This window comes from Cavia porcellus, unplaced genomic scaffold, assembly GCF_034190915.1.
Source record: "Cavia porcellus strain 051 isolate PalLab524CR breed Dunkin Hartley unplaced genomic scaffold, mCavPor4.1 scaffold_23, whole genome shotgun sequence".
Classification (NCBI taxonomy): Eukaryota; Metazoa; Chordata; class Mammalia; order Rodentia; family Caviidae; genus Cavia; species Cavia porcellus.
This window is the reverse complement of record NW_026947506.1, coordinates 35,087,744-35,104,577: the sequence shown is the minus strand read 5'-3', so window position 1 is coordinate 35,104,577 and position 16,834 is coordinate 35,087,744. Positions and strand designations below refer to the sequence as shown.

Below are 16,834 nucleotides of genomic sequence, written 5' to 3'. Positions count from 1 at the left end.
GAGTTCCCCCACAGAACCTAGGGCCACCATGAACCTCTTCCTAGCCTTATGTCCAGCCAGAGGTCACATCTTCGTGTCCTGGCCCTTGGCAGGAACCAGCCTATCCATAGTCCTCTTTCCTCCTGGCCTTCCAGCCCTGACTCCAGCTGATGGGAGCACTTGGTAAGCTCCATGGGGTCACCTGACCCCAGTCAGCTTCCAGGGACTGGGCATACCATGTGTAGACACAGGTGCATGCACACGCGCACACACACACACACACACACACACACACACACACACACACGTGAGCAGGTGGATCAAACCAACCCCAAAGCAGGCCCAACTCAGAAGCTGTCCGTCTGAGGAAGGTATCAAGGTGGTTTAATAATGCCTTGGGCACACGGGATCCCAGGTGCCAGTGCCCTGGCCTGCCCTGGAATGCCACCCTATCTTGGCCTGTCCTCATCCACCCCATCCACATGGGATTTGCAGAATCAGAACCTTGAGCTCTGAGACAGATTCTTTCTCCAGAAATGCTGAGATTTCGGTTCAGCTCTTGTCCAGGTAGTGTGCAGGCGGGCGGCCTAGCAGGGGCATGCTGTGGGGCACCTGGGCCCTGGCGAGGTTGAAGGACCAGGTCACTCTGCCAAGGCTCCCATACAGGGGAACCTGAGGATTTGTCCCCCAGGTCTATCAGAGAGACCTCTGAGAGGTCAAGGTGGTTTAATACTGGCTTGGGCACACAGGGTCCCAGGTGCCAGTGCCCTGGGCTGCCCTGGAATGCCACCCTATCTTGGCCTGTCCTCATCCACCCCATCCACATGGGATTTGCAGAATCAGAACCTTGAGCTCTGAGACAGATTCTTTCTCCAGAAATGCTGAGATTTCGGTTCAGTTCTTGTCCAGGTGGCAGTGTGCTGTTGGCACCCAGCAAGAATCCAAGTGTTGATGTCACGAGCCCTAAACAGGAAGCAAGTGTTCAAGTTGCCAGGATCTGCTTCCTCCACTGTGGCAGAACGAGTGAAGTTTCCAGGATGAGAAGAAATGGCCGGGCCCACAGAGTCAGAAAGGCCGACTGCTGGCTCCTTTTCTGTGCTGAGAAGCAGCAATGGTGGAGTACAGCATCCGGGTGTGTGCCTCTGCATCCCTCTCCTGCCACCACGCTCCCCACTGCAGAAGCTCCCCAAAAAGGGGGAAAAGGGGAGAAGAAGCAGAAATTGTTAGTGTCAGAAGATAAATGTGGTCTCCAAAGTGGTGACTTTTAACTGCTGCCACCATGATGCCACTTCAGGGCTCGCCAGTCAGCACAGGCCAAAAAATTCCATCAGGATCTGCCCAGGGCACACTGTTGAAAAGAATTTGACCCCACACAGGCTGCAATTGATTGGTTCTGTCTGCCCTGGTCAAGGATACTCCCCATCCCTCATCTATAAGCCGGATGACTTTTCTTGAACAGGGGACAATTCCCCCGTCAAGACTTTGGCAGCTGGAAGGAGACCCTGGATACCAGGCTGCACAAAAACTGCCAGACTCCTCACTAGATTCCTCAAGACCTTAAAAAGCACCTCTTGGCCTGTCATTCTGCAATATGCCCTTTTCTGAAAGTATTAATGTTGGTTGTATTAGAAAACATTTTCTAAAGTAGAAACACATTACGAGGTTAATTGCTCCTCTGTGAAAATTACTGAATCTTTCCTTCTCTGTGGGCAGCCAAAGGAAGGTCTGTCTGTCACTGGAAGAAACCTGACACCCATCTTTTGAGGGTGGGAAGACAGGCCTCAGTACTGTGCTCTGGGATAGAGTTTGCAGATCACTTCCCATGATGCTTTGCTCCAAAAGCCCAAATGACCTGTGGATTCCAGGCCACTTCATTTGGACACCTTGGTCTGCAGGGTGCTGGGAAGGTAGAGGTACCTCCAGATGGCATAGTAGTGAGTACCAGCACCAAATGCCACAAACAGATGCCAGATGGCATGGGCAAAGGGGATCCTGCCGTCGCTCTTGAAGAACACCATGCCCAAGCAGTAGAAGACCCCTCCAGTCATCAGCTCCCAGATCCCTTCAGTGTTGGGCTGTCAGTAAGGACAAGTATAGTGCACAAGTCAGAGGAGCAGCCAGCTACTCTCCCACTCCCCAGAGTAAAAGACACATAGGTGTCAAGCCAGCCTAGAGTCCCCAAGGGGAGTCTCAACACTGTGATGCTTCCAGGTCTACCCATATTATGTCACAAATGTACCATGTTTCTATCAAAATCTCAACAAATATATCTATGGCTTTTATATTTTTAAACTGTAATCCATCTGATTATAACCCAAAGAACTGATAGCATCTCGAACGGGTATTTGCACACTATGCTCACAGCAATGTTACTCACAGGAGCCAAGAACTAGAAGCAGCCCAGGCATCCATCAGTGTGAATGAGTGTAGAAACAAAGGTAGTATACACATGCGGTGGGATATTCAGCCTAGAGAAGGAAGGTCATTCTGACACCTGCGACAACATCGATGAAACTTGAAGACATGATGCCCAGTGAAATAAGCAACCACACAAAGGATGCATATGGGAAAAGTTCATTTCTGTGAGGTGCCCACAGTGACAGAAAGTAGAAGAAGTGCTATCAGGGGCTCGAAAGAGGGCAGAGAAGTTGTTCTTTGATGGTATGGAGTTCAGATTGCAGAATGAAAACTGTCCTGTGAATGGATCGTAGAGTTGGTTGAATGATATTCTGAATATACTTCATGCTTCTGGATTATAAAGCAACTGATGTCCATGGTTAAAAAGTAAAAAATAGAGAAAAGACAGCAGGAAAAGAATAGTAGGAAAAGTTTTTCACACTAGCTTCCTGATATGAATTCAGCTGTTCTCATTGTTGGAGGATCTCAGGAACTCAGGACCTCGCTGTTGCTGAGGATGGCTGTAGTACTTTTGGGGGGAAACTTGGTTCTTATTTTGAGTGTCACCTCTTGGCTCCAGAGCAGAACTCTCGGCCTACTAGCACAGATCCTTTGCCCCACTGACACGGACTTTCTAGTTTCCACCCTTACCTTTGGGCCTTCGCAGCACAGATCCGTGAAACAGACTTGCATGAGTCATTATTATGGGCTCTAGGTCTTCAGCTGGACTTCTGCAGGGTATTTCCATGGAATCTAGGCCCTTGGATGGATATTTTAGGTCTTTAGTGTATGGATATATACCTGCACTTCTTGTATTTGACTACTTGGGTGACTGTTAAAGTAATACTATAAATTATGTATCTTGTCTTGTTTTCCTTGCAAACCCCCGACTGTAACAAGGGGCAAAAAGGGAAATGCTCTGGCCCAAGATAGCAGTGTACAACCACACATACATACTACAACAAATTTAAGGTTCAAAAAGTCCATGAATTGGGTAACATGGAGTAGTTGGTTAAGCCACCTGCCCAGGAAGCAGGATGTCCTGGGTTCAAATCCCAGAGGTACTTCCATGGTTCCTTTACCTGGTATAGTGGTATATACTTGTGATTCCAGCACTTAGGAGGATGACAGGTTACAGCCCAACCTGAACAATGCGGCAAATTAATAAGACCCTGATCTCAAAATTAAAAATGGGTTGGGAATCTAGTTCAGTGAAAAGGCAATGGGTTCATAACTAACTAAATAAATAAACCCATATCAGCACTTGGGAGGCTGAGGCAGGAGGATCATGTGTTTGACACCAAACTGAGCTACATAGCAAGATCTTGTCTCAAAAACAAATAAATTCCACTGGTTTAAGGAGAATCTGACTGGACAAACCCTAGACTAAATCACGGACCTGAGTCTATACATTGGGTTGTAGAGAGTCAGGGCAGAAATGACTTCTCTAAATTCATTTCTAAACAAATAAATGAGTAAGCAGACAATAATCACAGTGACCTGGGGGCTTCAGGGTCCAGTCTTCAAGAAAAAAATCATGAGCTACAGTGTGATCCATACACAGCCCCTTTACTCATAAAATCTACCAAACATTTAAAGATTAACACCACTGAGAGTCTCCCCGAAAAGAAGAGGGAACTCTTCCTAACTCATTTTAGGAGGCCAGTATTACCCTGAACCCAAAACCAGATAGACACCAAAAGGAAAACAAAACAAATCTGCAGAGCCACATTCCTCACTAATGCAAAGTTTTCAACCATAATTAGCAAACTGAATCCAACAGTGAATCTTTTTCTTTCTTTCTTTACTTGGCACTGAACTCAAGGCCTTTACACTGACCTAATTTCTCTAGCCCTTTTTTTGTTTTTTATTTGTTTTCATGAGACAGGCTCTTACTATAGCCCAGTCTGGCCTCAAACTCATGTCTATCTTCCTGCCTCAGCCTCCTGATTGCCAGAGTTACAGGTATGTACTACCACATCTGGCACAAAATCCTTTAATTCTGAGACAAGATTTCACTAAGTAGCTAAATTATCCACACTGGGTTTGGACTCACAATCCTCACACCTTAGTCTCCTAGAGTGCTGAGATTATAGAGGTTATCCCCCCATGCCTGGCTGACAGCAAATCTTTTAAAAATTATATATCATGATCAAGTAACGTTTTATCCCAGAAGATCAATCAGAATAATATACTACAGTAATAAAATAAAAAACAAAGCCACAAGAGCATCTAATAGATGCAGAAATCTTTGGACACAACTAGCATTCCTTCCTGATGGGACACTTGGGGCAATAGGAACAGAAAGGGATTTCAGAAGTTGGGCATCTCCATAATGCCAGCACTCTGGAGGCTGAGGCAGGAGGATCACTGCAAGTTTAAGGCCAGCCTGGGCTATATAGTGAGACCCTGTCTGAAAAAGTGGGAGGGAGCACTTTAGAAACACAAGGAAGGGATCCTTCAGAGGACTCACAGCTAAGCTCACACTCCATCATGAAAGTCTTAATGCTTTCCCTCTAAGATAGGAATAGGACAAAGGTGTCATTGAGCATAATGGCACAAAAATCTATGGAGGGAAGATCACCACAAGTTCTCAGAAAACTAAAAACAGACAAAAAGCTGTGGTGTTGGTATACGGAAAGGCGTGCAGGTAAACGAAAGAGAATTAAGAAATAGGCTCCAACACTTCTAACAGCTGTGGTTGAGATAGCTCGGACCCCGGAATAAAATCCAAGGAAGCAAGGAATCAAGAAATATGGAGCAAAGGCTTTTATTTCAGGCCTGGCAACGCAGCCCCCTTAGGATCGACCCCCAGAGACTGCGCACCTCAGAGACCGTACAAAGGGATTTTAAAAGCAAGAGAGAGAGAGAGAGACAGAGAGAGAGAGAGAGAGAGAGAGAGAGAGAGAGAGAGAGAGAGAAACAACCAGCAGAGCTGTTAAGCTGTTGACTTAGTCCTGACAGTATCTGGAAACTGTAAAGCTGTCGACTTAGTTCTGATAACATCTGGAGCTTTTGGTGCATTTAGTTACTTCCATCCTGCGGATAAACATTATCTTGGAATAGCACATCTACAATATCATTCGGAGAAGAAAGTAGAAAATTAACTATATCAGGACAGCTCATTAGCACTAACATGTGGAAAGGGGAGAAAGTTACAAGAAGCTGAAACTTAAGTTTTTACAAGGATTAGAAACTTAACCCTATCAGCGCATACAGAACAAGAGGAGGTGCATTGGTTAGAGTTAAGCCATAACATGGTGTTACAGTTGAGTGGGCCCAAAACTGTCAGGTTCTTGTGCACAAGGCAAGAATTGTGGAGGACACACTTCCTCATGTGTAGTAACTACGTTTACTGAAGATAGCGGATGGCAGCAGGAAAGGACAGAGGGCGAAGGGAAGAAGATTGGGACGGTAAAAGAAACTCACAGGCAAAAGGAGAAAGGGCCTCCACGCCGCTGGCTTCTGGTATTTATAAGGTCGGACACCGCCGGCCCGAGGCGCCGCCCACTGTCGCTCTCTGACGTCATCAGCCTGCGCGACCTCCTAAGCCTAAACCTGGATCCTCGTTAGGGTTCCTGGCATTTACAGCTGAAGGGAGAGAAGGGAGTGACTCAGCTCCTTTGTTTCTAACTGTACTAATTTCAAGACAGTGCAGCGAGGCAAGGAAGGAAAGGAAATGGCTTTTTCTTTTTTTTTTGTTTTGGTACTGGAGATTGAACTCACGACCTTGCACTTGCCAGGCAGGCACTTATGCTGCTGAGCTAAACTCCCAGCCCAGAAATGGCTTTTTCAACAAATGGTGCTGGGAAAAGTGGAGAACTTAGTGCCAAAGGCTGAAGCTAGGTCTCTGTCTCATGTCCTACAGACAATGAATTTCAGAAGCACACAGGCCCCAAACTCAGACCCCAGAGGCCTAAAGAACAACATTGTCGTCTGATCGCATATTTCAGTGTAAGAGCACCTGCCTACCATACAAGAGTCCTGGCATGGGAGTGCCGTCCCATCCAATGGAAAATGGAAAACCAGAAGGATCATTTTCTGATTGAAGAAGTCTGCTTGTCCAGGCAGGGTGGCACACACCTACAATGATAACCACCCAGGAGGTTGAGATAAGAGCATGGAATCTGCGAGTCCATCCAGGACAATTTAGCAAGGCCCTGTGTCTAAATAAAGTCAAACGTGCTGTGGATTTAACCCAGTGCTACCTGTATCAAGCTCAAAGCATCACGGGAGTGCAGTGTTGGAAGAGTCTACTACGCTCATAAGGATGTCAAGCACAATGTCATGGATCCTATTTCAATGGGTGGAAGAACAGATGTGTAGAAATGAATTGAAGGGCACTACACTAATATTCATGACACTGATCACAGTAAGTAATCTCTCTTGGGGATTAAATAACATGCTTGTAGTGTGAACATTAACATTAGTTTATAAGTAACATGCAATTACCCTAAAAGGGGACACCTTGTGACACTTGCTCTGTTGAATAGTCACATGGGCAAAAAAAATTAATCTGTTCATTAATGCACTGAACTCTTTAGTTATCTAAAACATCTTTCTCTTAAAATACATCCACTTCAATTCATCTAGCCTGGTCTCTACAGTCAGGGGGTCAACAAAGGCATTTGTGTCAAAGAACCCCTGCCCTCTGTGGGCTTCAAGCTGCTTATAGAGAGCAGATAAGCAATTAGAGATTTCCCTGAAGTAAGGGCAGATGGGGGAAACAGTGGAATGGTGCAGGGCCAGAGGATAGGAGAGTGCTTTTTACTTTGTACATTTACAATATTTAGATGTCTCAAAGAGCTCTCTGGCCTGTGAGATACTCCCTGCTCAGAAGTAAGCAATTCTTCCACACTCCCCAGATCCTACTAGAGGATCTGTACAAACCAACCTTTGCTGAGTCTATATTCCCCACATCTTATTTACCTAACCATCTCACACAAGGTATTTCCCATCCTCTTAACCATCCAAGGGTGAAGTGTTACCCTCTAGCACCTCTTAAACAACCCCATAGAATTACTCCAATTTGCCTTCTCTAAACTTCAGACTCTGATCTTGCTTGTTGGGCCTTCAAAAATCCCAGGTAAGACTTTGGCTCAGCTTCTCCCCTCATTGTTGTCTTCTGCCATACGGCCCACCCCAGATGCTTCCCCTTGGCTCTGACTGGCATGGCAACCTCCCTATTGAGATCTGGAAGGAAAAATATTTCTTCCTTCCAAGCCTTGTTCTTTTCCCTCCTGGGCTTGCAAATGTTTTCTCATCCTATCTTTAACTTCTGCATTCTTAGAATGCAACAGGTTTTATGGACTGGGACTATGAAACCACAAGAAGTGGGAAAGTCAAGCGTATAAACTTAAGGACTTGATGACAAAAAATGCACCCTTGCAAGAACTTTTACAAAGAAGATTTATGGGGTGAGAGCCCTAAGAGACTCTGTCCACATGGGTCAGAGGACCTCTAACTTGAGATGGGTGTTGGTCAGTTCTAGTGGCAGGAGTCACCTCTTAGGAAGAAAAATGAGGTATGGCCATTAGGAAAGGATATTTATGCCAGCTGACACTGGATGACTATTTCCCAGGCATCTGTCCTCAGTGTTTTACACATGTCATTTGCTATTCTCTATAGGACAGGTAGGTGGGATTAGTATTTTTATTTTACAGGATAGAAATACTAATGAAGCACATGGCACATAATCCAACAGTTAGTGTCAATATGAAGGCTCTTCACAAGGCTGCTGGTGGACAGCAGGATTTTCTAGGCAAATGGGTTCGGCCCTAAGTGATGAGGAAGGAAAAAAGGTGCAATTCCAGTGACAGGAGGCCTTGGGTGCTATAGGAAGAGTTTTGGACAGTGTTGGTTCTAGCTCACCTCAGAATCTGAGAAATGGATATTCATCAATAAGAGATGGTTGGTTCTGTTACCTTAGACAACAACTATGCTTTGGTTCAAAGCAGGACACCACAACCTAAAGATAGCAGAGCAGGTAAGAGAGAATCAGATCCCCTATGTGCCAAGCAGGAGACTCATCACAGAAACACACGGCATTCCACAGTAGTTCTGGAGAGCCTACTATTAACTAGGTCAGTTCCCTCCATGTCACTCTAATCCTGTAGGTTACCTGACATCAGCACCTCCTTTTCAAGCTAAGGACTGAGGCACAGGCTTAATAATAATATCTTTAAAATCACATCTGGAACAATTTCAGTATTTCCTGAGTGAGTAGTCAATATTTCCTGAGTACTGAAATTGGTTTGAGTCTCTTTTATTTCTTTTCTTTTCTTTCTCTCTTTTTTTTCTTTCTTTCTTTCTTTCTTTCTTCCTTCCTTCCTTCCTTCCTTCCTTTCTTCCTTCCTATCTTTCTTTCTTTCTTTCTTTCTTTCTTTCTCCCTCTCTCTTTCTTTCTTTTGAGATAGGGTCTTGCTATGCAGTTCAGGCTGGCTTTGAACTCATTATGTAGCCCAGGCTGGCCTTGAACTCATCACGATCCTCCTTCCTCAGCCTCTCAAGTGCTGGGGTTATAAGCATGCACCACCACACCCAGCTCTGGTTTATGAGTTTTTGTAGTATTGGAGAGACCTGTTCTCATTCAGTGGGGAAATTATTACATTTATTCTGGATGTCAGATATAGAGGATTATGTTATACTAATATACAAGGTTCCCCAAAACATGTTTTTAAATGGATGACAAACTGAAGATAGAATAACTATATCTGTGGTAATTCTATACAAAAATCCCTCAAAGTGACTTTTATTATGATATGTTCCTATTTTAATAAATGGAAGATGTATAGAAATTAATTACACAGCATCAGACTAGTATTCATGAAGCTGACCATAGAGAATACAGAATAAAAGAGGGAGTCATAATGATTAGCATGGGTTATTGTAAAATAGAGTTTTATCCTTATCCACACAGGGTTTGGAGCCTATTCTCAGAAAAAATGTATATATGTATTCGTCACACAATAAAATTGAATTTTAAAACTTACCTAAAAAAGACACTGTGTATTAATCACCTACTGTTACATTCAGCCTAGGACAATTACAGAAATAAGTCCATCATTAGGGTGTGAGGATCATGAGGATACTGTTGGAAATAAGCTCCAGAACTCATTTGTTGGTTCGAATAATAAAAGACACTTACACATGGAGAAATCTTGAGAAGGAATTTTATTTTTGTAGAAGTGCACATGCATGAGGTAGCAGGTCCACCGGCCAAAGGAGAGCTTCCCTTTTACCCCTAAGGTAGGAGAAGCATCTGACCTTTGAACTCACTGGATGAATTCAAAGGCTCAGATCTATCCAGGTTGACTAATCTGAGTGGTGTGAGCTGTGGGGTTAGTGTGTTGCTGAGCAAGTTGGAGAGGAGGCATGGGGTGTAGAACAAAAAGTTCTCAGTGCTTATCCTGCGGGAGGTGACATGTAATTTGAAATGGATGGTTCTTGGTTCCTTGGCCTAGAAAGGGCTGCATTTTGGGAAAAGGTCCACAGCCAACATTTCTTGGTGCATAGGATATTAAAGGCATCAGGGTAGTGAGTAGATGGCCAGATCATTTAAATCTGAACTGGAGTTGTTTTAGCCTCTTGTTTTGACAGATATGACAAAGCCTGTTTCCAACAATATGAACATAAAAATAAAGCCTTTTCCAGGGATGCTGAAAGGGAACTTTGAAGTAATGTTAGGCAGGACAGTATTTCATAGTTTAGCGCCAGGGAACTTTACAAAAGAAAACACGGGGTATCTGGGCACGGTCCAGGGCTACATTACATTGTTCATGGTGACTGGAAATGAGAGGTGCTAGGTCTTAGTCCAGTCTTTTTCAAATATGGATCTGGACATTTTCAGTTGAAGTATTTGGTTTTTTTTTTTAGTTGAAATATTTTCTAACATTGTATATAAAATGTTGGTTACTATGTCTAAGGCTTAGATTGTTTTTTATTTTAAATTTTAAAAATAGTTTTTTTATTTTAAAGAGGGTAAAATTAAACAGAACAAAACAGATCATAAGGAAATAATTTTAAGAAACACATATTTCAAAGCAAGACCATGGGAGATCTTCACTGTCTACCATATTGTCTCTTGTTTTCTTTCAAACAGTGATCTACATCTTCACACACAGTGAATACATACTGAATAATATAGTACTAAACTAATCAGAACAGGATGATAAAGGCATTTTAGGTCTTCAAGACCAGACAATAGGGAAGTCAACAATGGCTGTCATGATGTCTCTCGTTCTCTTCGAAATAGCTGTCCATATCTTTACGTGTGTTGGAATTAAAAATAAGAGACTAGACTAATACCACTCTGAACAGTGAATAATAGTATTGCTAGATTTTATATCATAATGCTACAGAATTAGCACTGGGTATCTTAGTGTCTCTTCTTCTTCAGAGTATCTGTTCATTACATTGTGCGTTATATAATCTGTTCTCGTAAACTGTAGAAATTCTACACATGTGTGAATCTCTAAATGTATACCTATTCTTTCTGTATTATAGGAAAAACAGATCAAAACAAGACAACAAAACAAATTCCTAGAAAAACATGAAACAAAAAAGACATATAAAGTCACAATACTAGGTGATCTACAGTAGTTACTATGCTGTCTCCTGTTATTTTCAATAGAATTGTCTACATTATCAGGTATAATATAATTGAACATAGCATTACATAGCAATTTTAGTAAAAACACAACATTGGAGACCTTGTAGGAGTTCAAAAGCAGTTAATAATCAAACCGGAATGGGTATCTTATTGCATCTTGTCATCTTCAGAATAGTTGCCTCTATTTTTAGATACTATCAAGCATACCAAATTCAAATAAAATCAGTCAAGACAAAACAGCAGTCAAATAAGCCAGATTCAAATAGGATCAATCATAGTAAGACAATGTAAGTAATACAGGGCTTCAGTTTAAGTTAATAGGAAATTAAGGATAGTTACCATAGTATATCCTACTATTTTTGGGATAGCTGTTTGTGCCCTCAAATTTAGTATGAGTAGATAGACTGGAACAGAATAAAATCAAACTAAACAGAGCGATAAGACTAATGTGGCTTTTAAATCCTGATACACGATTAACAATGTCCTCTTCCTTTTTTAGACAAGTGTGCTTTGTATATTTTGGGTCCCATTAACTCCTTTAGTTTTTAGATTAGGGGGGCACCTGTTATCTAAGTGGTTCTGAACCTTTTTACCCCTGAGCTTGATCTTGAGCTGTATTCATTTACCTACTAAAGCCTCAAGGTTTTCCTTCTTTATAGCTGAGAAGTTCTCTACTTCACAAAAGTGTCATGACTTTCCAACCTATTTGAAGCTGCTGGATGAGTTGTCCCTATTTCTCTCTGGTTCCCTGTCACATAGAGAATCATTATCTCATCTTTGATTTTCAGTTTATTGACCCTCTTTCAGGTTGAGTATATTTCCTATTCAAAGCATCTCGATGGATCCTATGTCTTGATCTACTCTGCCCCTTTCTTTTTATTAGTGTATCAAGGCCATCTATATTAGAGATTATAGCCAATCTTCTCTGCCTCATCTCTGCTATTCTACTTTTCTGCCATTATTTGTCCACTTTTCTCCTTCATTCCACTGTCTGCACCATTCATTTAGGCCTCTCTGCCACTATTGCTGGAATCCTGGTATTTTTCTCTTTTCTCTCTAGGATGTCCTTCAGTATTTTTTGTAGGGTTGGATTGGTGGTCAAAAACTCCCCCAGTTCCTCTTTGTCATGAAAACATCTTGTTTCTCCATTAGTTTTGTGAGTAAGTTTTTCAGGGTACATCAATCTGGGTTGGAGGTTATTTTCTTTCAGGGCTTGGACTACTTCACTCCAAGCTCTTCTTGATTTGATAGTTTGTGTTGAGGAGTCTGTCATGATTTTGATGGATTTTCCCTTATAGGTAATCAGTTTCTCTTTCTGTGACCACTTTTAATATTCTGTTCTTGTGAATTTCTGGGATCTTGATTATTATATGTCTGGGTATAGATCTGTTTTGGTTGTAGTTGGCTAGAGTTCTGTATGCCTCATTTATCTGACTATGATTTCCTTTTCCTATGCTTGGGAAGTTTTCCTTAATTATTTCTGTGTATAGCCTTTGTAATTCATTTGTGTTTACTCCTGCTTCTTCACTCTCATTTTTTATTCTTAAGTTTTAGATCCTCTTGTCATCTTCTAGCCTTTGTATTGTTTTTTCCTGGTTCCTTGTTATTTTTAAGAGGTCTTTTCTTTCACGATCACACATTGCAAATCTATCTTCAGATTTGAAAGGCTAATTTTAGTTTCTGTCAAAGCATTTTGCCAACTTTCAATGGAGTTTTTAATTTCCTGGTAATCTCTCTGGTTCTGTTTCGTATATTCTAAATTTTGTTTATATTTTTCACCAAAAGTTTCTCTTCTTTTTCTGGGTTCCTCCATTCTTCCATCTGTGTCTTTTTGAGAGGAGCTTGGCATTTCTTTTATTAATCTTTTTATATCTTGCCTCACTTGGATTACAATTGAGTTTTAAGTTTGTTTATGAGGTCATGAAGGTATTTCTTTATGTCCGTTGATGCTGTGTCCGATATTGCATGATTGCTGCCCTGGATCTCTTCTGTATTTACCTCTCCTGGACTTATTTCCCCGGGGTCAGTGGCTGGAGGCTTTTTAAATTTCTTTTTCTTGTCATGTTTCTGGTTTCTTTCAGACAGGTGTGTGGTAGAGGTCTCAGGCCCTTTCCATACTGCTTATGGTTTTTCTGAAGCGTGCTGGCTGGTGGCTTGCTGCCTTCTCCAGTTTGCTGTTATCTGAAGTACATGCAGGGATGATGTTGGCTGGCCCCTCTCCTCTGAGCCAGTCAATTGGTTAGTGCCTTCAGCACGTTAGTCTGTGCTGTGTGGATTTCACAGGTTGGGACAGTTTTGTCCCTGGCTATTGGGTCCTGACCAGAGGCGTGCTCTAGCCCAAGCAGATCCCACCAGTCCTCTTTGGGCCAGGGGCAGCTGACTGATGCCACTGTGGTTCCCAGTTCAGGCTTGTCCTGCCCAACTCTAATATGTCCTCCAGCCGGCCACACCTGCCGCAGGATCTAATTTCCAGCACTCACCACGAATTAATGCAACTCTCTACCTTGGCTACGCTCTATGCTGTGCCACATCCTCCTGCCAAGGGCCCCAGACTCACCAACTCCTGATTTCGGTGACCGCAGCTTCAGTGGGACCGTGAATTGTCTGACTCCACCAGTGAGCGTGTCTGGTTCCAGCCCTCCACTCACGTTTTTCCTTCCTTTCTTTCTTTTTCTTTTTCCTCAGTTTCTTCCAGGTCATGAAAGTCCCTCTCCTTTCATCTGGTCTTCTCCATGTTGTTAAATTCTAGCATCTGAGTTGTTTTTCTCAGAGAGGCTCTCTACCCTGCTACCTATCAAGCCACCATCTTTCTTTAGAACACTCAACCTAAAATTAGTTTTGAGACGGGGTCTCACTATAGAGTCCAGAATGCCTCTGAACTCTCTGTGAGTACAGGCTGTGAGTGCAGGCCCCTGATCTTCCTACCTCAGCCTCCCGAGGATGGTTTTCTTTTTTGGCAAAACTTGTCAGTGTTTTACCAAAATCTGGTACCTGGGAGGGATGGGGTGATCTGGTTGTAATGGAATGGCAATAGGTGTTTATTAGGAGACAGGGAAAGGGAGGAGATATCCCAGACTCTAGGGTTTAGATGTGGGAGGTCTAGGGTTTAGATCTTCGGGTGAGACTGGAAAAGGAAAGAGAAGGGCTGAACTGACAGGATCCCCCTGAGTTGTTTAGGTAATGCTGATCTAATGGGAAAATAAGTCAGTAACAAGCGGGCATGGAAAGACCAAAGACTATTATGAATATGACCAACAAATGTTTTACTAGGGAGACTCAGTATTAGCCTTTTATAAGGAGGATAAGGAGAAGGTCCAGGGAATTTTAGAATCTAATTTGCCTTAACCTGTTGTGTAATACCTTGAATAGCTATAGAAATATCAGAAGGATACAGTATTTAGCTTTTATAATGGTGCAAGAACCCTCTTGTGGTGTTTTTAGAATGTCTAATTTCAGATGACAGCTTGAGATATATATATATATATATTTTGGGGGGGGAAGCACACAGACCAATCAAGATATCTTTTACAGTAAACAACTGCTATTTTATTTTTTATCGGTACAGGGATCAAACTCACGACCGCCTACTTGCAAGGCAGGTGCTTATGCCGCTGAGCTAAATCCCCAGCCCCAACCATTGTTATTTTAGAGAGCATATGAACAGATGACAAATGTTTATCTACTTTTGTTATACATTTCTTCTGGGTGTTTAAGACCAAGTCAGGATGAGACCTGTGTTAATTAAAGTTGTCCTCTTGTTGTCATCAAGGTCAGGTAAGCCTCTTTAGGCATTTTGCTTGGAACCATATATGAAGCCTCTCAGCTCCATCATGTCAGCTACTGGGATGTCTCACAGTCTTGCTTGCCTCGTGACCCCTTCCCCTTAGGCATGCTGCACAACTTTGTGGATGTCTGTCTTCTGGGTTCCATCAGTCTGGGTTCTATCAATCTCCCTGAAAATCTGGAGAATTACCAGATTTGCAGGATCCTGTAAAAAGTTCTCTCATTTCCCAGGTCTCTGTTGACCTTGGAGGGCCAGGGCCAAAATGCTGACTGTTCCCTTAGCCCAGTTATATCCCTGATTTTGGCCTCTAAACTTTAGTTATTGAACACCCAGAAAAGAAGATGGGTTAGAATGTTGTGACAAAAGTGAATCTGGGAAAGTAATGACAGCCAAGGAAGTCAGGAGGCAGTGAGCAACTTTATTTTACACCAGTTGTCTTGGCTGGAGTAACTTCCAACAAAAGCCAGGCAGTGAGTGTTTGTGTGCCAGCATTTTTATATGAGGCATAAGCAGAGGTTACAAAGGCAGGACAGCCTGATGGTTCTGATTAGCTAGCAGGGTGAGATCGTCAGTTACAGGGCTAGAGTAATGACCATCAGTTACAAGACTAGATTAATGACCATAAAACTTAGTACCATCAAGTATCTTGAATGAAGTATGCTTTCCTGGTTACAGGGGTCAAGCAAGCAATTACAGAGCCATGAAACTGTTACAGAGCTAGGTAGCTTTAAAGAGGGCAAAGTTTTAAAAAGAACAGTTTTTCATAGTACAGTTTATATCAGTCTTAGTTAGCAGATGTAAAGCACAAGTGTGAATTATATTTTGATAGCTGTGGTCCCCTTTTAAAAGCAAACAGTTGTTGTAAGCTTTGTAATTTAACCTCTTAGAGGGAAGGGTGTTTTTAATCAAGGAGTTTAAATTTAACTTTTGGTGAGTTGGAGAAAAACTGGGGTATTAAGACTCTAGAGAGCAAGAGCTCAGATGCTGCCTGACCTGGGGGAGGTCTGGCGGAAAGGGAGGAGCAGGAGGACAAGGCAGTAAGTAGTCTGGACTGGGAGTGTGGCACAGTGGGAGGTGGGAGAGCGCATGACTGAAGGTTAGAGGAGAGGCAGGCAGGGTGCCTGAGCATTGCAATAAGCAGACCTTTGGCAGGCGGCCCTGGGTGGGCTCAGGCTGGGTGTGGATCAGTCTGCTATTGAAGCCAGATAGCTGCAGTGTGGTGGCAGCAGGGAGGGAAGGGGTGGCCATGGCTGTGCCATGACCTAGGACATGGCAGTGGACACAGCCAAAGGTATGGCCTGCTGCACTCAGGGCTCCTTCGAGCTGGGTTGGGGCCAGGGGACCTGTCATGCAGGCTCATGTTTTCCATACCCTACCTGGACTCAGGAGCTAGTGCAGGTGACAGGCTGCGTGTGCCGGCCCCGCGGTCCCACTGTGTGTATGAGCGCCAAGTGGGTCTTGACCTCTGTGGTGGTGACCTATAAGGGACACATAAAAGCCTGAGCTGAATGCAGATGAGAGTTTATAAAAGAAGACCCATTTTACACAATTATATCAAAGTCTACCAGATGACACTTCAACATAATTTTTCCTTAGTGCTAGAACAAGATTAAAAACCACAGTAGTCACAACCAAACAGCTGAAGTGAGTAGAAATGGAACATATGTGAAACAGGAATATAGGACCTTGTCCACAGGAGTGAGACATCCCTCTAAAGAAATATCATAAGGTGATTTATAAAAGGCACAGACAGTGCAAACAAGAATGTCAGTTATGATGACCTAATATAATTTAGCAGTCAAGAAATAAAAGCAAGTTCTTATCTCCTGTTATTTGTTATTTTGTAAAGTAGAAAAATCAAGTGTCATGCTCTGGTCACTGAGAACTGTTGTCTAGTGGGAAGTTTGGCCACACAGTGTTGCACAAAAAAATCAGCGATTTGGGCTTCAGATTGGGAGAAAGAGAGGTCTGAGACTGTGCAGGAGGCACGCTAGCAGGCCTGGGTAGGGGTGGGGTGAAAGGTAGAAGGTGGGAGGGGAAGGTGGCACCTGGCTGCAGGCAGA

The 16,834-nt window shown here is 43.0% G+C and overlaps 2 long non-coding RNA genes across 2 annotated transcripts in view; one reads left to right on the top strand and one right to left on the bottom strand.

The window, feature by feature from the left end:
* Nucleotides 1–342: 342 nt before the first annotated feature.
* On the bottom strand, nucleotides 343–5,921 carry LOC106027782 (uncharacterized). Its single transcript, XR_001201375.3, has 2 exons — nucleotides 5,806–5,921; nucleotides 343–3,136 (listed from the first exon to the last, which is right to left on the bottom strand). It is a non-coding gene; the product is annotated as an uncharacterized LOC106027782 (long non-coding RNA).
* Nucleotides 5,917–16,834, top strand: part of LOC134472484 (uncharacterized) — a 23,955-nt gene continuing 13,037 nt past the window's right edge. Inside the window, exon 1 of the long non-coding RNA XR_010042329.1 lies at nucleotides 5,917–6,748. This is a non-coding gene — a long non-coding RNA (uncharacterized LOC134472484). The remainder of the gene's footprint in view (nucleotides 6,749–16,834) is intronic.